We start from the raw sequence: 22,784 nt of genomic DNA, 5'->3' as shown, positions 1-22,784 counted from the left end.
TTACGCTGCCCTTGTAAATACGAGGCAGTGTCAAAATCAATGGGTGTTGCAGTGGAACCCCACCACAATACCCATTGCCCAACCCTTTCATGCTAGGTATAGCGTGAAAGGGGGGCTTATTCACAAGGCAGCCTTAGGCCAAGTTAAGTGGCTTAATGCTGCCTTGTAAATAAGGTGAAGCCCCTATCGCCACAAGAACATTGTGAAAAGTGACATTGTGGTGGTGATAGAGGGTTGTACATATGCCCCTTAGTACTCAACTTAGGCCTTGGGCACACCCTTATGAGAGTGCCCTCACCATACACAGCCAATAGCATACACAATCACGTGCAGCTCCTCAGACCCCCGTTACCCTACCCAGCTTTTGGCATACCTCTACCAGAAAGAGCAGCTGGCAGGCCCCTTACCTTGCACAGCCCAGGGGTTCCCTTCAGCACATGCTGCACTTTGAATGCCCCATCTGATTTTTGGCTCTGGGGCATAGTGAAACAAAATACAACCCTGGCATTCCTCTCACCTTATGCAACCTACAGTCATCCCTTTACCTCCTGCACTCCTGGTATCCTGCTTACCCTGCACGACCCACAGGTTCTGACCCTGGTAACACAAACCCACTGAAATCATCTTATTGCACACAGGGGACCCCTTTCACCATATAGCCATTGGATCCCCTTTTATTTCACAAATGCTCTCTGCATCCTTCTTCCGCCCTTGGCTCACTATAGTGTGCCTATTGTATAGTGCTGGTCATAGGTTATTTGCATCTGCTTCTGTGCACTTTGACAACAGAATGCCTAACCATGTGTAGTAGTCTTTAAGTCTTCAGAGTCTGTACACACACCCCTGTTTCTCCTCACCATCCTTGATTATTTTTAACCTCCTTCCCCTACATAAATTACAGACGTACCTTTCAAATACATAACCTACTGGCGCCCCCTATAAGCGTCCCCCAAACTACTTGTGAACAGTGACTCGTTCTCTACAGCCCATGGATATCCTCTTCCTGGGCATGTTTTACAGGCATATGATTGAGAAGAATGTGTCACAAGGTATTAAACACCCTGGGGCATATGTATAAGAGGAGTTGTGGTGCTCTTGCACCATGTAGCGTGGTGCAAGAGCGGCACAAGTCCAAAATGCGATTTATGAAGCCACACAAGGCCACGTTGCATGGCCCTGAGTGGCTTCATAAATCAGGAGCAACCTCATGCAGCGGCAATCGCTGAGTTGCATTACTCTGCCCTGGGAAGGCGTTCTGCAGCGCACATGGAAAGAGGGAAAAGTCTCAGGGGATTGTTTTTGTGCAGGAAGGTGTCCTTCGTGCACAAAATAATCCTCCTTACAATGCAGGCACCCTTCCACCATGGTGCAAGGCTGCCAGTGTTGGCGCTAGGGAGCCAAAAGGGCGCCAGTGCAGGGGAACGGCAGGAATGCGCCGTATTGACTTAAATGCAGCGCATTCCTGCCTTGTCCCTGTCATGCACTGCAAGGCTGCAAGGTGACTTGCTGTGCTGCGCTGCACTACGCTGTGCTGCTCTGTTTGACTTGGCCATAAACCTGCCCCCTTGCGCCCTGGCATTGTGATTGTCTTGGACATGTCACCCATGCGTCTAAACGAGCCAGCAAAGGATGGTGTAGGCATACTCGATATCAAATGTGTGTCTGTATTCTAAAGCAGGCTTCAAAGTTCTACTAAAACTTCAGAAAAAATATATTTTACTTTTAATTCTACAACAATCATTACCTCTGACCTACAAAAATAACTTACTTCAGTAAATCTTTACACCATTATAAGGAGATAAGGACTTAAAATGTGATTTCCTCTCAGGGGTGTGCATCGCTTGGCTCAGGATGTCTTTCCCTTCCTTCTTATTTACATATCTTCTGGCCAATAATTTCATCTAATGACTTTTCATCCATGAGCCAGTTTGCTACAATAGCATTACCCGTTAGATAATCTTACATAATTAAGCATATTGTTTTACCTTGATCCAATTAAACTCTGCCTTTGAGCTAATTATTTTAAAATGGATTCTTATTTAGCCCTTATTCAACATAATTAAAGGAGGTATAATTTGAATCAAGTAAACACAATCCACTTGATATGTAAATGCACTTTTTATAAAAGTAGATGACAGTCAATCAGACAACAGGAGTTAAGAGTACAGGTCAGGGGATTTTAGGTCTTGCCCACAGACAGCTTTAGCTGCCTGTTCTTTAGGACCTAATATCTACAATACAGTACACAGAGTGGGCTTGTCTGGGACAGCCCTTTGTTCACGATTAGATGCTTTTCCTGATTATGAACCTCCTTGCTCCTTATTCAATGTCTCTCTTCCTTATTCTTCTGTGTTTCTCACCCGTGGGCGCTTCAGAGGGGACTCCTTTATTAGTTTGTTTTAGAACTTGATGGCAGCTTTTTATTTTCATCTCTTTTTCTCCCATCTGCTCCCTATCAAACCATGTGCTGCATCACTTTTCCCTCTCGCTCTTTCACTCTCTATTGCTCTATTGCTCTTTCTTATCTGTTCACTACTACGACCCACTCACTGCATTTACATTGATCCCTGCCTGTTAGACCTAGATTCCTAGACTACATAGGGTAGCTTGGCACAGAGCGGGAACGGCTAAAACATCCCCAAGGCTTTTGTGTAGTGCTTACAAACTCACCCACGGCAACTCAGTGAACTACCACCAAAAATAAAGACACCACACCAAAGTAGAAAAATACCAGTTCCTTTTATAAAAGATTTTGTTTCACTTATGACTTATATCAAAATTTTAGACACAGTATCACATTTACAGTTAAGATTACTTTGGATGCCCAGAGTTGTTCACTGCTCCAGTGCACTTAGACTTTTGGTTCTCAAGCAGTAGTTACTCAGTTAACACATTTGTTCCATCATTATCAAATGCAGTACATTAACCTGTGAAAAGAAGAACGCTCCTACATAGGATAGAATTACACACTCTGGCCCAGCAATTATCTTCAGTAGGAAAACACTTCGTTCTTTGTATTTCATTCAAGGTTAACCAACCCTCTCAGATTCTCAATGTCCCCCTCCGTTATTATAAGTTCTTTACCACCAGGTAGCTCACAGCTCTAGTAGCTAAGTAGGCAGGTTATTCTCTCTGATGCAATCTAAATCTTATCCTTTGTAGTGTTCACTTAGACATTCTGGCTCCGCCTATCTAAACTGTCCAGAGACTACTCTAGATGACTTGCCAAATTCTCAGTCTCATGGGAACAGCTCGGCTTATTTTGCCATTCACCGAGACTGTTGTCTTTCCGTTTGCTCAATAGACGCCAGAACCTTACACCCCTCGAACCCAGCTGAAAGGTTCAAGTGCCTCGCACCTTTCTGTCTGTTCTTTAAGTTACTGATGAGGCCTGTTCAGACTCGGGGGCCTCACTCGACACACTACCGCCTTACCGGTACTTAGGATCTTGCTCAGGCCATTCCTTGGATCACCAACTTCTTCCTGACATAGGCGGAATCACTGTGCCCGCTCCGGCTTCCCCACCTCAGAGTTCCTTCAGCCGGCACGCAGAGGCTCCGCTGCTCCGCTTCTGCGTCCTGTCAGACGCCCGGCCCGCCCTCACTGTAGGCGTCAGAGGGGGGGCGTGGATTCACGCCGGCCGGCCTCCTTCTTCTTCCGGATACACTCTGGTCGCCTCACGCTGCACCCGCTTCCTCCACCAGACCCGCTAACCTGTGGAGTCGTTCTGGGATTGCGGCGGGCTGCCACGACCAGCAGAATGCTGCCGGAGTTCGTATTCGCCTCACGAACCCCAGGGGAGAGTTCCAAAGGAGTACCAAGCCAGCCCCACCTCCTTCAAGTGCCTCAGTCAGGTATGATCCCTCAGGTGGTGGAAGGGGGGGGTCAGGAACAGTAAGTCAAGGTAGGTCAAGTTAGACCGTTTTTATCGGACCCAAGGCTTCTGGAAGGAATTCACTCGAGGGTTTTACTAACAAGGTTCTGGATATGGTGGGAAATATATCCCGGTAGGGTTTGGTCAGTAGAAAGAGGAAGACATCCCTAAGTGGTATCGCTGGCCCAGGGGTCAATCTAGCTCTCCTCAGGGCACCCTTCTCTCCTCTATAGCCTCGCTCCTACCCCTCCAGTTCCCTCTGGTCACTACTAAATGGCTGCCCTAGTTCTGGCTATTTATAGGCTGGACCCTGACCTTTGGAAGGTACTAGCAGGTTCCAGAACCTTCTACATCCATTACAATGAGTCAGCCTCCCAGTGGTGGCAGTTTTGTCCGTTGCTGGCCACCATTTTAGGTTTCTAGGAACTGAGACTTTCCTGAGAGACTTGGCACACATGGAAAATGGGGAGATAGTATCAAGGGACACCTAGCCCCCCTGGACAACGGCAAGGAAAAAGTCTGGTGGTGATAAAAAACTAAAAGATAATAGAACACTTGGAGGCCAAAGGGGACAAAATAAATAAATAATGGTAGGGGAAATCCCAGAGGCAGACAGGTCTAACACGCGTCCCCCCAGCTGAAAGTGGGGAGAGCTACCCGATCCCTTGGGAATTCTCATCACTAAGGCGGAAATACCTAGAGAGACCGTCTGCATTGGCGTGGTCCACTCCAGGCCGATGTTCTACCCGGAAATCCATTCCCTGTAGGGAGATAGACCATCTCAACAACTTGGGATTCTCCCCCTTCATTTGCATTAGCCAACGAAGGGGCCAGTGATCAGTCTGAACCAGGAAGTGGGAACCAAACAGGTATGGCCGCAGCTTCTTCAGAGCCCAAACCACCGCAAAGGCTTCCATCTCAATTGCACTCCACCTCTGTTCCCGGAGAAGCAGTCTCCTGGACAGGAAGACAACAGGTTGATCCAAGCCCTCTTCGTTGAGTTGCGATAACACTGCCCCAATGCCATGTTCTGATGCATCTGTTTGGACAATGAATTCTCTTGAGAATTCAGGGGACCTGAGAATTGGAGCAGTACACATTGCTTGCTTCAAGGTGACGAAGGCTCGCTGACAAGCCTCCGTCCAGACTACCCGTCGGGGTTGTTTCTTTGATGTGAGCTCTGTGAGGGGCGTTACAATGGTGCCATACCCCTTCACAAAGGGACGGTAGTATCCTGTGAGGCCCAGGAAGGCTCGGACCTCGGTTTGGGTCTTGGGGGGCTCCCAGGCCATGATAGCCTCGATCTTCGCCTGGAGGGGCTGCACCGTTCCCCTGCCCACCAAGTGGCCTAGATACACCACCGACCCCTGCCCGATCTGACATTTGCTGGCCTTGATTGTCAAGCCAGCCTGTTTCAGGGCCTGGAGAACAGCTTGCAAATGACGCAAATGATACTCCCAACTGCTACTGAAGACAGCAATGTCATCCAGATAAGCAGCAGAGAAAGCCTCCATTCCAGAGAAGACCTCGTTCATCAACTGCTGAAAAGTGGCAGGAGCATTCTTAAGCCCAAAGGGCATCACACAGAACTGGTAGTGACCTTCAGGCGTGGAGAAGGCTGACCTTTCCTTTGCTCCATCTGTAAGGGAGATCTGCCAGTACCCAGAAGTGAGGTCAAAGGTACTCAAGTATTGGGCAGCTCCCAGCCGGTCAATGAGTTCATCCGCCCTTGGGATCGGATGAGCATCAGTCTTTGTCACTGAATTCAGTCCCCGGTAATCCACACAGAACCTCAGTTCTGGAGTGGTGCCCGGCGGGGCAGCTTTTGGTACCAAAACCACCGGACTGGACCAGGGGCTACTAGAAGGTTCAATCACTCCTAGCTCCAGCATCTTCGTAACTTCACCGTGGATGCTGGCCTTCACCTTGTCCGACAGCCGGTAGATCGTAGACTTCACAGGTGGGCTGTCTCCTGTGTCCACATCATGGGTACACAGGTGAGTCCTTCCCGGGACAAGGGAGAACAGCGAGGAAAATTGCTCCAGGACCTGGCGGCAATCCCTCTGCTGTTCAGGAGTCAGGGATGGTGAGAGAATCACTCCCTCCAACGACCCATCCTTGTCCTGAGACGAGAAGAGATCAGGGAGAGGTTCGCTTTCCTCTTCCTCTGCTCCATCAGTCACCATCATTAAGGTGACCTCGGGCCTCTCATGGTGGGGGTTGAGGCGATTAGCATGCAGCACCCGCAGGGGCTGTCGAGGGGTCTTAAGATCCACCAGGTAGGTGGCCTTACCCTTCTTCTCTAACACCTCAAAGGGGCCTGTCCAGCGATCCTGCAGGGCACTTACCTCTCCAGGCTCCATCACCCACACTTTCTGGCCAGGCTCCAACTCCACTGGGTGAGCGTTGTGGTCATACCACTCCTTCATCACTGCTTGGCTGGCTTCCAAGTTGTCAGAAGCTTGCTTCCAAAACTTAGCCATTTGGCTCCGGAAGGCCAGCATATAGCTCACCACATCCTGGGGAAGCTTCCTGGGAGTCTTTTCCCATCCGTCTTTCACTAGGCTGAGAGGTCCGCGTACAGGGTGCCCATACAGAAGCTCGAAGGGGCTAAAGCCCACTCCCTTCTGTGGCACTTCCCTGTAGGAAAACAACAGACAGGGTAGGAGGACATCCCATTTCCTCCGCAGACTCTCAGGCAGACTTCTCATCATGCCTTTCAAGGTCTTGTTGAACCTCTCCACGAGACCATTGGTCTGTGGGTGATAAGGAGTGGTGAACCGGTAGGTAACTCCACACTCCTTCCACATAGCCCGCATATATGCGGACATGAAGTTGGTCCCCCTGTCGGACACAACGTCCTTGGGGAAACCCACTCGGGTAAAGATCCCCATTAGGACCCTTGCCACTGCAGGTGCAGTAATGGTCCTCAGAGGAATTGCCTCTGGGTACCGTGTGGCATGATCCACCAGAACCAGGATAAACCTGTGACCAGCTGAAGTCGGTGGATCCAATGGACCCACAATGTCGATGCCCACCCTTTCAAAGGGGGTGCTAACGACAGGAAGTGGTTCCAGGGGAGCTTTCAGCTTCACCCCTGTTTTCCCACTGGCTTGGCAAGACACACATGTCCGACAGTAGGTGTCGGATGCCACCTTCATCTGAGGCCAATAAAAGTGGGGGACAAGCCGGGCAAAGGTCTTGTCCTGACCCAAGTGTCCTGCCAATGGTATTTCATGAGCCAATTCTAAAAGAAAGGCTCGATAACGTTGAGGGACCACCAAGGCCCGTGATGACCCATGCACGGGTGCCTTGGGTTCACTGTAAAGGAGTCCATCCTCCCAGTAAATATGGTAGTGCCCTGTAACGTTTCCGGCTGCCTGGGCTTCGGCCTGACGCCTCAGTCCCTCAAGGGTAGGACACTCCTTCTGACCCTTACAGAATTCCTCCCTGGTAGGACCTCCCTCCACATGCCACTCAGCAGGGATAGGTAGGTTCTCCAATGGAGTAACATCCTCCTCAGTGGACTCCAGATCCACCACAGCAGGTGGCCTATCCATCTCACGAGGCTGGGATGTTGAGGCAGGCTCCTCCTGCCTACAGTCCTTCCCCTTTCTGGCAGCTGGCTGGGCCATTGTTCCAGGCTCCAGCGTAAGCGAACTCCCCCTCCGGGTAGTCGCGGACCTTGTGCTGACACAGGCCCAGTCAGGTGTACCCAGCATCTCAGAATGAGCCCGGTATTCCACCTCCCTCCAAGCATTGTGCTCCATGTCATTCCCCAACAGACAATCAACTGGCACGGCAGGGCTTACGGCAACTCGAAGTAAACCTGCAACCTCTTCCCACTCAAATGGAACCTCGGCCACTGGATAGTGACCCATTCTGCCGTCAGCCATCGCGGCGGGGTGGAGTACATTTGGAAGTATCTGCTCTGGAGACACCAGATGACTCCTTACCATAGTCATACTGGCTCCTGTGTCCCTCAGAGCCTCCCCTCTTTGGCCATTGATGGTGACCCATTGCTCATACTTAGTAGTATTTGAGGGCAACTGGATCTTTGGAACCATCTCCCGATCTCCCAGGGACACTAAGGTGACACCCGCCCATTCCCCGCCATTATCTAAGGGCAACTCCTCCCCGAGCACTACACTAGCTACTCCCGGGGCCTTTCCTCCAGTGGGAGGGGGTGGTCTTTTTGGGCATTTCACGTCTCCTTTATAGTGTCCAACACCACCACACTCGAAGCAATGGACAACCCTTGGCTGCTGGCTTTGGCCAGGATTAGGGTTTCGGGGTTGGTTAGCCTCAGGGGTGAATCCTCTTCCCTTTCCCTGGAAATTATTTTGGGGACCTTTAGAGAACTCCTTCTTGTTATCTCCCCCTTCCTTCTTCGTCGGGGGGCGCCCTGTCCGGATCTCTGGGAATCCCCTCCAGTCCCCTTTGAGGACACCCGGGTACTAGCCCAGATGTCCGCCTCCTCAGCAAGCTTCCGGGGGCTGGTCAGCTTGCTGTCCACCAGGTGTTGTCGCAGCTCGGGAAAACATTTCTCGAGTAGGTGTTCCTTGAGTATGAGGTCATACAATCCCTCATAGTCCCCTACCTCGCTGCCCTTCACCCAACCCTCCAAGGCCTTCTTTGTGTAATCAAGGAAATCCACCCAATTCTGTGTGCTTAGTTTGTGACTACTCCTAAATTTCTGCCTGTATTTCTCTGGGGTTAGTCCAAACTTCTTTATTAGCGCCACTTTCATGGTGGGGTAGTGGGTTTGTTTGTCCTGCTCGAGGGCCAACAATGTATCCCTTCCAGCAGGAGGCATGTACCTATACAAACCACCCCCCAGTGAGTTTCCAGTATCCCATGGGCTCTTAAGGAGACCTCATAGGCAGCTAGCCACTTAGCAATATCATCACCTGCGCTGCAGCTAGCGACAACATCCTTGGGTAAATAGGGTCTGGGTTCCCTGGTTAACTCTTTTGTTTCGCTGCCACCATTTAAAGGATTGGGAGTCCCTATTTGTAGGGCCTTGAGATCCAGCTCCTTAAGAGTTAATTCATGGGCTAACCTCCTTTCCTCCCTCTCCAACTCCAACCTAGCTAACTCCCACTTTAGCTTCCTTTCCTCTCTCCTGTCCGCTAGTTCAGCTTCGGTTAAACTCCTCACCGAGACACTGCTGCCCTCCCTTGAGAGTGTCCTGGGACCAGTCAATAGGTTCCCTCCCTCAGTTTGGTACTACACATCTACTCCGATGACAGTGTCTCTGTCCACCTCTTCCTTCTCTAGTTCCTCCTCAAAGTGAGTTTCTACCCTTGCCCTCAAGCTTGTTTGTAGCTCGCTTTTCTTTGCACCCCGTTGGTGAAATACCCCCTTCCTTTGACAAAAATCCCTTAGCTGGGCCACAGTATAGGTTTCCAACTCTTCAAGTTTTAGTTCCATTTTGTCACAGGGTCAAACAGGTACCTAGAAGGGAACAAGGAAGGGTGTAGCGTAAGGACAACCTCCACCCACCACCAGGAGTAAATTTGGAAAAGCCAAAAATTTAATTAGGAAGTCCGCTTGGAGAAAACTCCAGGTGTAGGCCTGTGGTATGCATTGATTTGCTTCTATATGGTTGTAAGCACAAACTCTATCCCACCGCTGAAACACCAATTATGTTAGACCTAGATTCCTAGACTACATAGGGTAGCTTGGCACAGAGCGGGAACAGCTAAAACATCCCCAAGGCTTTTGTGTAGTGCTTACAAACTCACCCACAGCAACTCAGTGAACTACCACCAAAAATAAAGACACCACACCAAAGTAGAAAAATACTGGTTCCTTTTATAAAAGATTTTGTTTCATTTATGACTTATATCAAAATTTTAGACACAGTATCACATTTACAGTTAAGATTATTTTGGATGCCCAGAGTTGTTCACTGCTCCAGTGCATTTAGACTTTTGGTTCTCAAGCAGTAGTTACTCAGTTAACACATTTGTTTCATCATTATCAAATGCAGTACATTAACCTGTGAAAAGAAGAACGCTCCTACATAGGATAGAATTACACACTCTGGCCCAGCAATTATCTTCAGTAGGAAAACACTTTGTTCTTTGTATTTCATTCAAGGTTAACCAACCCTCTCAGATTCTCAATGTCCCCCTCCGTTATTATAAGTTCTTTACCACCAGGTAGCTCACAGCTCTAGTAGCTAAGTAGGCAGGTCATTCTCTCTGATGCAATCTAAATCTTATCCTTTGTAGTGTTCACTTAGACGTTCTGGCTCCGCCTATCTAAACTGTCCAGAGACTACTCTAGATGACTTGCCAAATTCTCAGTCTCATGGGAACAGCTCGGCTTATTTTGCCGTTCACCGGGACTGTTGTCTTTCCGTTTGCTCAATAGACGCCAGAACCTTACACCCCTCGAACCCAGCTGAAAGGTTCAAGTGCCTCGCACCTTTCTGTCTGTTCTTTAAGTTACTGATGAGGCCCGTTCAGACTCGGGGGCCTCAATCGACACACTACCGCCTTACCGGTACTTAGGATCTTGCTCAGGCCAGTCCTTCGATCACCAACTTCTTCCTGACATAGGCGGAATCACTGTGCCCGCTCCGGCTTCCCAACCTCAGAGTTCCTTCAGCCGGCACGCAGAGGCTCCGCTGCTCCGCTTCCGCGTCCTATCAGACGCCCGGCCCACCCTCACTGTAGGCGTCAGAGGGGGGGTGTGGATTCACGCCGGCCGGCCTCCTTTTTCTTCCGGACACACTCCGGTCGCCTCACGCTGCACCCGCTTCCTCCACCAGACCCGCTAACCTGTGGCGTCGATCTGGGTTCTGGGATTGCGGCGGGCTGCCACGACCAGCAGAATGCCGCCGGAGTTCGTATTTGCCTCACGAACCCCAGGGGAGAGTTCCAAAGGAGTACCAAGCCAGCCCCACCTCCTTCAAGTGCCTCAGTCAGGTATGATCCCTCAGGTGGTGGAAGGGGGGGGGGGTCAGGAACAGTAAGTCAAGGTAGGTCAAGCTAGACTGTTTTTATCGGACCCAAGGCTTCTGGAAGGAATTCACTCGAGGGTTTTACTAACAAGGTTCTGGATATGGTGGGAAATATATCCCGGTAAGGTTTGGTCAGTAGAAAGAGGAAGACATCCCTAAGTGGTATCGCTGACGCTGACCCAGGGGTCAATCTAGCTCCCCTCAGGGCGCCCTTCTCTCCGCTATAGCCTCGCTCCTACCCCTCCAGTTCCCTCTGGTCACTACAAAATGGCTGCCCTAGTTCTGGCTATTTATAGGTTGGACCCTGACCTTTGGAAGGTACTAGCAGGTTCCAGAACCTTCTTCATGCATTACAATGAGTCAGCCTCCCTGTGGTGGCAGTTTTGTCCGTTGCTGGCCACCATTTTAGGTTTCTAGGAACTGAGACTTTCCTGAGAGACTTGGCGCACATGGAAAATGGGGAGATAGTATCAAGGGACACCTAGCCCCCCTGGACAACGGCAAGGAAAAAGTCTGGTGGTGATAAAAAACTAAAAGATAATAGAACACTTGGAGGCCAAAGGGGACAAAATAAATAAATAATGGTAGGGGAAATCCCAGAGGCAGACAGGTCTAACACTGCCCATCCCCAGTTTGAAATGGTATAATCCATGTTCCCTGTGGGTCTTGTTATGGGACAAGGTAGTTCCTGCAGTTGTTATAGGCTGGGTGAAATGTAACTGGCCTGCCCCCTTTGTGTGCTGCTGTTCCATGGTTGTCTGCCCCTCTCCCATCCCTTCCAGACACCTACGCCTCACCTGAGGTTGCTGCCACAGTGTGATCATGTCTATGAAGAACACTTGGCTCGATTCACAGGGTGTAGTTGCTAGCGATTCCAAAGGGTCTTTCCTCTAACAGTGTTTAGATTCTATAGAGGAAGGACCATTTGATATTTTTAGTAACCACTTAAAGGTTCACCTTTTAGGTTACGTGTGGACCAGACCTCAAATTATTGCACATGGTTACTCTGCCCCCCTTCACATGTAGCCTGTTCTCGTTCAAAGCCCAACTACCTCCGCATACAGGGCAGGCGGTGCAGCTGCTGTCCCTTTCAGGTCTCTGGCTCAGTTGGATGGAGCTTTTGTAGACGAGGGCGAGGCCTTCTCCTGGGGGGGTCTTTCCTCAGGATCTTGGCAGTTTCAATGTCGGGTGCGGAACTGGCATTGGTCTAGGTCTCTGTGAGGAAGGCAACGTTGGGCGTGTGGGTGTTGAGGAGGTCCCAGATTTCTATGGCGTGTCTTTGCATGCATTGAGGAGGATGCAGTGCAGTGGTTTGTGTGTCCGGTGGGCTGGAGGCTACTGCTGGGGTCCGGAGGTTGGGGAAGGTGCGGCGGCAGTGTCGGCAGGAGATTGGGCCTTGAGTGTTGCTCGGTGTTGAGAGATGGCAGTTGTTGTTGTGTCTGGGGTTGAGTGAGTGGAGAGTGCTGGGGTCATAGCTGCAGGAGTTGGGGAACCAGGGTACCTGGCACTGGTCTCAGTCAGGTCTCAGGCGGTCTCAGGCGGTCGCAGATGGGCTTGTCTTTGGCGCCGCGATTACGTAGGGATCCGGGGGACGCCGGTCAGCTAGGAGGCGGAGTGAGAACGACACGTTGGAGGGAGAGGGGCCACAGGGACAGCAGCAGTGGGGAGCGCGGGAAGAGGGAGCGGGTGGGTAAGAGTTCAAGTTCAAGTTCAGTAATTTATATAGCGCACTACTCACCCAGAGGGTCTCAAGGCGCTTGGGGAGGGTGGGTGGATTACTTATCGAATAGCCAGGTTTTTAGCTGCTTTCTAAAGGAGAGGTGGTTCTGTGTAAGGCGGAGGTGAGTGGGGAGGGAATTCCAGGTTTTGGCCGCTAAGTAGGAGAAAGATCTTCCTCCCATGGTGGATCTATTGATGCGTGGAATTGCGGCGAGGGCTTGATTAGATGAGCGTAGTTGGTGGGTGGGTGTGTAGAAGGACAGTCGTTTGTTGAGGCATTCTGGTCCTAGGTCATAGAGGGACTTGTGTGCGTGGGTGAGGAGGCGGAACGTTACTCTCTTGTTGACGGGAAGCCAGTGGAGGTCTTTTAGGTGACCGGAAATGTGAGCATGACGGGGAATGTCCAGTATGAGTCTGGCTGAGGCGTTTTGGATGCGTTGGAGTTTTTTCTGTAGTTTGGCTGTGGTTCCGGCGTAAAGGGTGTTTCCATAATCTAGTCGGCTAGTGACTAGTGCGTGGGTGACTGTTTTTCTTGTTTCGGTGGGGATCCAGCGGAAGATTTTTTTGAGCATGCGTAGGATGTTGAAGCATGATGATGAGACGGCGTTGACTTGTCTGGTCATCGAGAGGGAGGAATCTAGGATGAAGCCCAGGTTACGTGCGTGGTCCGTTGGTATGGGTGCTGTGCCCAGGGCTGGTGGCCACCATGAGTCGTCCCATGCAGAGGGGGACGGTCCTAAGATGAGGACTTCCGTTTTGTCAGAATTTAGTTTTAAACGGCTGTTCTTCATCCATTCGGCTACTTCTTTCATTCCTTCGTGTAGATTGGTTTTGGCGGTGTTTGGGTCTTTGGTGAGGGAGAGGTTCAGCTGGGTGCCGTCTGCGTAGGAAATGATGTTGAGGTTGTGTTGTCGCGCGATGGTTGCGAGGGGACTCATGTATACGTTGAAGAGGGTGGGATTGAGTGATGATCCTTGTGGTACGCCGCAGATGACTTCGGTGGCCTCTGATTTGAATGGGGGGAGGCGGACTTTCTGAGTTCTTCCGGCGAGGAATGAGATGATCCAGTCCAACGCTTTTCCTTGTATTCCGACGTTGCTGAGGCGTTGTATGAGGGTGTTATGACAGACTGTGTCGAAGGCGGCGGAGAGGTCAAGTAGGATGAGGGCAACTGATTCTCCGCAGTCCAGTAGCGTTCGGATATCGTCCGTGGCAGCCATGAGTGCGGTCTCGGTGCTGTGTTTAGCTTGGAAGCCGGACTGTGAGGGGTCGAGTAAATTGTTGGATTCAAGGAAGGCGGCGAGCTGGCTATTGACGGCTTTCTCGATGACTTTGGCCGGGAAGGGGAGGAGAGAGATGGGGCGGCAGTTCTTAAGCTCAGAGGGGTCCGCTGTGGGTTTCTTCAGAAGGGCGCTGAGTTCGGCATGTTTCCAGCTGTCTGGGAAGGTAGCGGAATTGAGGGAACAGTTGATGACATCGCGGAGATGGGGTGCAATGATGGAGTTTGCTTTGTTGAAGATGTGGTGGGGGCATGGGTCAGTTGGTGATCCTGAGTGGATGGAGTTCATCAGTCGGATGGTGTCTTCAGTGGTGCTTGGGTTCCAGGAGCAAAGGTTGTGAGAGTGCTGTTTTAGTTCTGAGGAGGGTGGGGTGGGTTGTTCTTCGGACAGGTTTTTAAAGCTGTTATGGATGTCGGCGATTTTGTTGTGGAAGAAAGAGGATAGAGAGTCGCAGAGGTCTTGGGAGGGAGTGATGTCGTTGGTGCCGGCGGTGGGGTTGGTGAATTCTTTGACGATGTTGAATAGTTCCTTGCTGTTTTGGGCGTTGTTGTTGAGACGATCTTTGAATGCTGACTTCTTGGTGGAACGGATCAATTGGTGGTGTTTGCGGATTGCGTCTTTGAAGGCGGTCAGGTTGTCAGTGGTTGGGTTTTTTCTCCATGTGTTCTCGAGGGTGCGACATAACTTCTTGGATTTTTTAAGGTCATTGTTGAACCAGGGGGCCTTTTTGTTACCTTGTTTAATCCGGTGGTTTTTCATGGGTGCTAGTTAGTCGGCACTGTGGGTGATCCATTGTGTGAATTTGGTGGCAGCTTGGTTTGGGTCCGATGACAAGGTGGGGGTGTTTTGGTTAAGCGATGTGAGGAGCTGGTCGGTGGTGATTTTGTTCCAGTTTCTTCGAGGAATAGGTTGTGGTGGGATGTGGGTCGTGGTCTTTTTGTAGCTGAAATGAATGCAGCTGTGGTCAGTCCAATGGAGAGCTGTGGTGTGATCAAAGGAGATGAAATTGCTGGATGTGAAGATAGGGTCGAGCGTGTGTCCGGCTAGGTGGGTGGGGGTGTCGACAAGTTGTTTGAGTCCGAGATTGGCCATGTTGTCCAGAAGGGTGGTGGTGTTGCTGTCGTTATTCTTTTCCAGGTGGAAGTTGAGGTCTCCCAGGAGAATGTAGTTCTCTGAGGTGAGGGCATGTGGGCTGATGAAGTCAGTGATGTCTTCGATGAATTGTGTGCGGGTACCTGGTGGTCTGTATATGAGGGTGCCTCTAAGTGTGGTCCTGGGGTCGGTGTTGATCTGGAAGTGAAGGTGTTCGGCGGTCGCGAGGTTATCGTCGGAGTTGGTCGAGATTCGGATGGTGTTCTTGTGGACGATGGCGATGCCTCCTCGTGTTTGGTTGATGCGGTCTTTTCGGATGATCTTGTAGGTGTCCGGGATGGCTATGGCGATGTCGGGCGCTGATGAGGTGTTCATCCAGGTTTCTGTAAGGAAGGCGACGTCCGGTGCTGTAGTGTCGAGTAGGTCCCAGAGTTCAGTGGCATGTCTGTGGATCGATCGGGTGTTCAGCAGGATACACTTCAGGTGGTTGGGGTCGGAGTTGTGTTTGGGGGGGGAGGATTTGGCATGGGTCCTGATGCAGGCGAACTTGGTGGAGTGGCAGGCGAATGGTCCGTGGGTGCGTCCTGGGGTAGCTACGCAGCATTGTGAGGTGCCTCCGGGGTTAAGGGCAAGGAGAGTAGAGGCGTCATATGTTATGCGGGTGGAGTGGGATTTGCGAGGACCAGGGGGTCTGGCACTGGGCGCGGTCCAGGCGCCGACGGGCGTAGACGGGCTTACCTTTGGCGCTCCTTCGGCGCACATGGGGCGCGACCGCTGCGCGTGAACGCTGCGCGCAAAGGCATCTGTCATATGTAGATAGTGGGGGGGAGGGGCGAGGGAGGGTCAGCTGGGAGGCGGGTTTGGAGCGGAGGGGCGGGCTGGAAGGCACAACAACAACAAGATGGAACAAGATGGTAGCAATAAAATAAATGGAGATCGGACGAGGTTGGGGTGGGCAGGGGCGCAGGCACAGTTACAGCGAGGTTAAGCACACAATGCGAGCAGTAAAAGCGCTACTCGGCACACAAGCGCTCCAATATGCAAATGCAGTAGCATCTATGAAGCGCTACGATACCAGCCTCAGTAATCACCACAATAGGAAGGACAATAGTGTAAATGGAGTGCAAACGATACCAGCACTAATCCGTTTAGCTGATGAAGCGCTACGATCACAGCAGGAGCCAGGGAGCCAGGAGAGCGCGGGGAGCGACCGCAGCTGACGGAGTCAGAACGGTCACAGCGCTGTGCTCAAAGGGATTGGCCTAACCTTTCCTGTGGGAGGGAGGGTCAGCTGGGAGGCGGGTTTGGGGCGGAGGGGCGGGCTGAAAGGCACAACAACAACAACATGGAACAAGATGGCAGCAATAAAATAAATGGAGACCGGACGAGGTTGGGGTGGGCAGGGGTGCAGGCACAGTTACAGCGAGGTTAAGCACACAATGCGAGCAGTAAAAGCGCTAATCGGCACACAAGCGCTACAATATGCAAATGCAGTAGCGTCTATGAAGCGCTACGATACCAGCCTCAGTAATCACCACAATAGGAAGGACAATAGTGTAAATGGAGCGCAAACGATACCAGCACCAATCCGTTTAGCTGATGAAGCGCTACGATCACAGCAGGAGCCAGGGAGCCAGGAGAGCGCGGGGAGTGACCGCAGCTGACGGAGTCAGCTGAACTGAAAATAGGGCTGCAGGGACAGCAGCGGTGGGGAGCGCAGGAAGAGGGAGCGGGGTGGGTAAGAGGAAAATAGGGAGAAAAGAAACAGAGGCACAAGAGAAAAAGGCAGAGAGACGAGAGGCAAAAATGAAAGAAAAAAGACGGACACGAAAATGACACAGAACTGAGTGGAATAGCAGAAGAGCAGGGTGCTCTTCCACTAGACCACCAGGGATGAGCTGCAGGCAGGAGCCTACAGGTTGAGGAGGACCACGATCACCCACCTGTAGGGCCCAAGCTGGCGCTAAGGGCAGAGACTTAACAGTGGAGCTCCGCGGGGGAGAGCAGTAATTCTGACTAGGGGTCTTCTCTTCCACTTTCAGTAATGGACCACGGTTGTATGATAGAACAAAGGGTGCAATTACCACGCATGCCTTTACTTTGCTGTCAGTACAACGCATGTGTCCTTACCACGCAAGCATTTACAACGAACATTTTTTACCATGCATATGGTTTTACCACTCATGCCTCTAGTACAAAAATGTCATTGTAACGGCATGGTTGGGGAAAACATATGCATAGTAAAAATATATACAAACACACACAATCACTTAAAGCTCAACACACGCAACCACTCCTTATCATTGCTGTTCTACAGATGAGAGAGGTGGTGGAAGGGGGTTTGTGTATTGAGCGCATCCAAGTGGATTGTAAGTGTTCTTTTGCTTGTCTAGGTGCATCTTGTGGTATCAAAAAAGGGGGTAGGGTGCCCCCAATAATGCAGATTTGCAGACATGCCCCCACTGTGTCAGGTCTGTAGGGGGGTCACAACAGGGGATGGCTGCTGTTGTGGGCCTGCCGGCACTTTCTCCCTGCATATCCTCCAATGTGGTGTCACAGAGTCCTGCTTCCAAGCCAAGGTTGCGATGGATGGAGTCGGGATAAAACTCTCAGCAGGCCAGCCGCAAGCTGGGGCAGTGTTTACAGTCAGGCCTCAGGGTGGGCCCTAACGTCCACCTCTAGCCCCATTGGCCGCTCGCTAGTCTTCCACTGCTCCCTCTGCACAGGAGCCATTCACAATCAGTGCATATGGGCTCCTGGCCCTGAGCTCTAAAACCGTCCCCTGCCTGACTCTGAACCCTAAATCCGACCATTTTCCTGGCCCTGAGCCCTAAAACTGCCTCTTGCCGCAGGCCCCTGCCTGGCCAAGAACTCTAAAACTAACCCTAGTCCTGGCCCTGAGCCATAAAAGCCTCCTGCTGCCCGGCCCTGAATTCTAAAACAGCCCCTTTTCTTGGCCCTGAGCCATAAAACCACCCCCTGTCACATCCCCTAGCCCAGCCCTGACCTCTAAAGCCCTTCCCCTATCCCTGAGCCCTAAAACTGCCCCCACCATGCCCCATGGGTGTACAAAGTCCTAAACACGCATCCTTTACAATGAACATGCCTTTACCATGCATGCCCGATTATGTAGTAAAGGCATGAGTGATAAAGACATATTTGATGTAATTCATATGTGGTAATGGTCATGCATGGTTATGACCGCATTGTAATGGCTGTTTCCCACATGGCACTAGTGAAGATGGTGGAGCTAACTTAGTTAGTGTATTATTTTGCCAACCTTCACCTGCTCATCCCTCGTTCCTTTTTCAGACACCTCGACACACCCACGTCTGCTTTGAGGGCTGGGGCACCGCTGGGTAGCTCTTTTCACTCTGAAGCCACACATTTCTGCCGGTGGGTTAGCCAACCATACTTAAAACTCCCTAATTTAACAAGATAGACATTTTTGTCAGCAATATTAATAACATAGATATTTTTGACATCGATATTACGTACCTTAGAAAATCGATATTCTTTTCAAAGATATACCTGCATCACGCTATTTTTGGATCACGATATTAAAAATTAGATAGTTCTGTATTTTGATATTTTATATGCAATATTTTGTCCAAATACCGGCAAATTGCATTCTGAAAGTTTGTTCCTGTATATTTCTATAGGATGTGAGCTTCTTTTAACTACTATTCACTCTGTGGTCGATCCCACATTTAACGTTTATTTTAGTTTCGGTATCGCAAGATGCGACTGATCCTTGAACTAACGACAGTGTTGGTGAAAAAATGTAGTTAAAATATATGGCTTTCATTACTGGATGTAGGGAACTATGATACATGGTGCTTAGTTCACAATTGATGCTTTTATTTATGTGTACATTCGGATGGAAAAGTGTGTTGGCTATTTTGTAGTTTTTACTTAATGTTTTTTTAATTCATCATTTTGACCATTCCTAGGCAGTGTTTGTCATGAGAAACATCTCACCACTCATTTGTCTAATATTCTCTCCAGACCACAACTGGTTCTCCCATTAAGGACCAAGCTATGTTCTATCACCCAAACTGAATTTGTCTGCCACCCTCCACAAACTTTTTCCCAACAGCACCTGAACAACATTTTTGTAACCAGATCCCAGGGAAAGTGTATTCTGCTGCCTCCCTTTGTGCCTCTTCCCCAACCATGCCTAACTCAGAGAGCATTTGCAGTAGAGAGCCTGCTGTGACATTACAAGAGACACACTCAACACTGCCACCTGTCATTGAGTGCCATTCCAGCAAATCCTGGAAGTTTCCTGCTGAGACTCTTATTAGTGAGTGTCTCCCTCAAACTGACGTTACTAAGAAACCTCTGAACAGTGGGTAATGTTCGGTTGCTGTTTTTCCTATATTGTTAAGTGTACAAGATACCCAGGGGCTGATTTAGCATACTTTCACCCAACGCAACACAGCAAGACACCCTGCTGAACAGTACTGCGCCAAAGGGAGAGGGCAGAAATGCGCCATAGTTAACATTATATGGTGCATTCTTGTCCTCTCCTTGCACTGGAGCAAAATGTACTTCCTTGGCCCCAGGGCCATGCGCCGCGGTGCAAGGGTGCCTGCATTGCAGGCAGGATTGTTTGTGCAAAGTTTCGAATAGTAGAGTGTTGTAGCAACTTGACCACCTAGAAAGAGCCTTTCTGGCTAACTGTACCTTCTGTGACCCTTCCCCGGCACTAGGATCACTCCTTAATCTTCGTGGGGTATCCCACCGGCTTATTAGGCATCTCTTAAGCAGCTTGCCCACTCCTTTCACAGGCTATATTCTGTACCTGATACTCAAAACTATTGATGCGCTTAATCATTGGACCTCAAGGTTTGCTGAATCATGGTTTCTTATACTCTTTCCGCCCAGTACTGATCCCAGTTATTCCAAAACTCCAGCCTTTTACTTGAAGGCCCGCTTTATCCAATTTATTTATTCTAATAACTGAATTCGATCACTCTTCTACTGTGGGGGGAAGGGGATTAACCCACTTTATACAGATCTCACGTCTGGCTGCTAACACCATCATAAATAACAGATTCCTGAGCCTTTTGTTAAGGCTAGATCCCCCAGTATCATCTAATTTTACCCCAAATAGTATCAAATGGGCGCTTACCTGTATTTCTTGTTTGAGGACCTCAGAGAGGATCTTACCTACATTGTCCCAATAAGACCGGAGGTGCGGGCACTGCCAAAACATATGGATGTCGTCCACTCTTTCTTCTCTGCATTTGGGGCAACTCCTTATTCTCCCTTTGTTAATTTCGATAACTTCTTGGGTGTCCAGTATTCTCTATGCAGAGTAAAGCAGAAGTTCTTTTTCAAGGGTGCGGATTTAATCACATCCCCGCATGCAGCCACAGATACTTGCCATAGTGCTGATACATCCTGCGACGGCAGCGCCTTTCCACATATCTCGTTTGGTAAGGTGAATTCCTCTCGTCCCTCATTGATAAGCGCCCAGTACCAGTAGGCAGTAGGCTGGCCCATCTTTTCCTAGGGTTTTAGCCCAGCTTGCTAACTGGTAGTACTTTAATTTTGACAGACTTCCGTTTGTTAAGTCTACATGTTTTTCTCAGTCAATAATGTTAGATCCAGTTAATATTTGTCCCCATTCCACTATTCTGTTTTCTTTCAGTGGAACTGATAGCACATCCTTTAAGCATTCAGGCGTGCCAGGTGAATCCCAGATGGGGGTGTAGTGACTATGATAGGGGATCTTCCATAAGAGTCTCATCTGGACCCACAATCTAATGGCTGCTCCCAAGATTTTCAATGTAATCTTCTTGAAAAATTGTGACCAAATTTGTACAAAAAATAGTCCCCTTTTGGACCTGCCTATAGGCTGGAAAACAGTTGAGTGTTTTAAACACCACTCTAATTTTCTTAAAATGGAACGCCCTATAATATTGGAGAAGGTCTGGGCTAGCTATCCCTCCATGTTCCTGTTTCCTTCTCAGCTTCTTCCATTAAATTCTGACTCCCTTGGAGGCCCAAATAAAGCTATTGATTTCGTCCTGTAATTTGGCTATCAAATCTTTTTTAAACTCTAACGGTATCAAGTTGAAAAGGCATGTAAATTTAGGGAAAATCATCATCTTGACCAGATTAGAGCGACCTATATATGACAGAGGGAGAGAACTCCAAGCATTAAATAGTTTTTTGACCTCGGATTGAACCTTATTAAAGTTTATCTGAGCAATCTTCTTGATCTCCTTCACAATTAAGATCCCTAAGTATCTGATTTGCAGTTTTTCTAAAGGGTAATTAGCCTGAGTGTTCCAACACATTATCTCAGTCTTTTGTTGGTTAATTTGGTAGCCTGATAGGCTTCCAAACTGCTGTAGTGTACCTATTATATCGGGAAGAGAGCCTGTCAAGTTGTTTGTATATATCATTAAGTCGTCCGCGTAAAGTGCGACTTTCTTTTCCCATTTCCTACAGGTAAAAGGAGATATTTGTGGGTTGGATCTTAAGGCACAGGCCAGGGGCTCAATGTAGAGATTAAACAATACAGGAGATAACGGGCACCCCTGCCTAGTACCTCTTTCTATATGTATTCTCTCTGTCAGGGACCCGTTAACCAACACACATGAAGTTGGAGAACTGTATATAGCTCTAACCGCTCTAGAGAAATTATTGCCTAAATTATAAGCTTACAATGTGTTCTGTAAAAAAGTCCACTTAACCCTATCAAAGGCCTTAGCGGCATCAAAGGTAACAACCGATAGGGGAAGGTTTTCTTCGTTAGCTAGATCTATGGCTCCTGTCAGCTCATGTGTGAGTTCCTAAATCTGTCTACCCCTTATAAACCCTTTCTGATCTGTGTGGATTAAATGTCCTGTGCATGTTCCTAGTCTCTTTGCCAGCAGCTGCGTAAAGATCTTGTAGTCACAGTTTAACATAGAGATCGGCCTGTAGGACTTGTAGCATTTAGGATCTTTCCCTGGTTTCAATATTATACAGATAGTAGCTTCGCTCCATGATTTAGAAGGTATTTGTCCCCTTATAAAAATGTCATTGAACAGATTGGTAAGTTCTGGAACCAACACCTCTCGCAATACTTTATAGAATTCATTAGGCAAGGCATCAGGCCCAGCTGCCTTGGCGCTTTTCAGATCTTTAATCACCTCGTCGACTTCAGATTCCGTGAATTCTGCATTTAGTTTCTCATTTTGATCTTCTGACAGAGTTTGTTTTACCCATTGCCTAAGATATTCTTGAGTTAAACCCTCGCTATTTTTTGTATCATTCGTATATAGTTCTGAGAAAAATTCAAAAAAAGCGTTTTTAATATCTGATTCTTAATTCTAGAATCTAATATGTTTATTAGGTTATTTTTTGCCTTGATCAGTTCCTTCCTAGATGTTTCTAATATTTCAGCCAATGTTTCCTCATTAATATTCTTTTCCCACCTGTGTATTTCCCCCTCTAAACTCTCTATTTCCTTCTTCTTAATTTTATTTCTGTGTACCGTTAGGCTGATCATTTTACCTCTAAGCACCTCTTTGTAGGCCTCCCAGCTAATCTGGCTCGAGGTCTATTCCTGATTTAATTGAAAATATGATAAAGTTTCATCCCTGAGAACCTCTATTATTTTGTCCTCTAAAAGTATTGCTTTATCTAGAGTCCACCTTGGCTGAGTCCAAAGTTTGTCAAACTCAATTTCCAATGTTACAGCAGAATGATCTGACAGGTGTTCAAGTAAATGTCTAACCTTTTTAACTTCCCCCAATAGTGCTTTATCTATTAAGCAGTAATCAATTCTAGAAGAATGTCCCAGTTTTTTATTTTTGAATGTAAACAAATGGTTTGTTTTTTTCTC

The sequence above is a fragment of the Lissotriton vulgaris genome, unplaced genomic scaffold (genome assembly GCF_964263255.1).
Source record: "Lissotriton vulgaris unplaced genomic scaffold, aLisVul1.2 SCAFFOLD_511, whole genome shotgun sequence".
Taxonomy (NCBI): domain Eukaryota; kingdom Metazoa; phylum Chordata; class Amphibia; order Caudata; family Salamandridae; genus Lissotriton; species Lissotriton vulgaris.
This window is presented reverse-complemented; position numbering follows the sequence as displayed.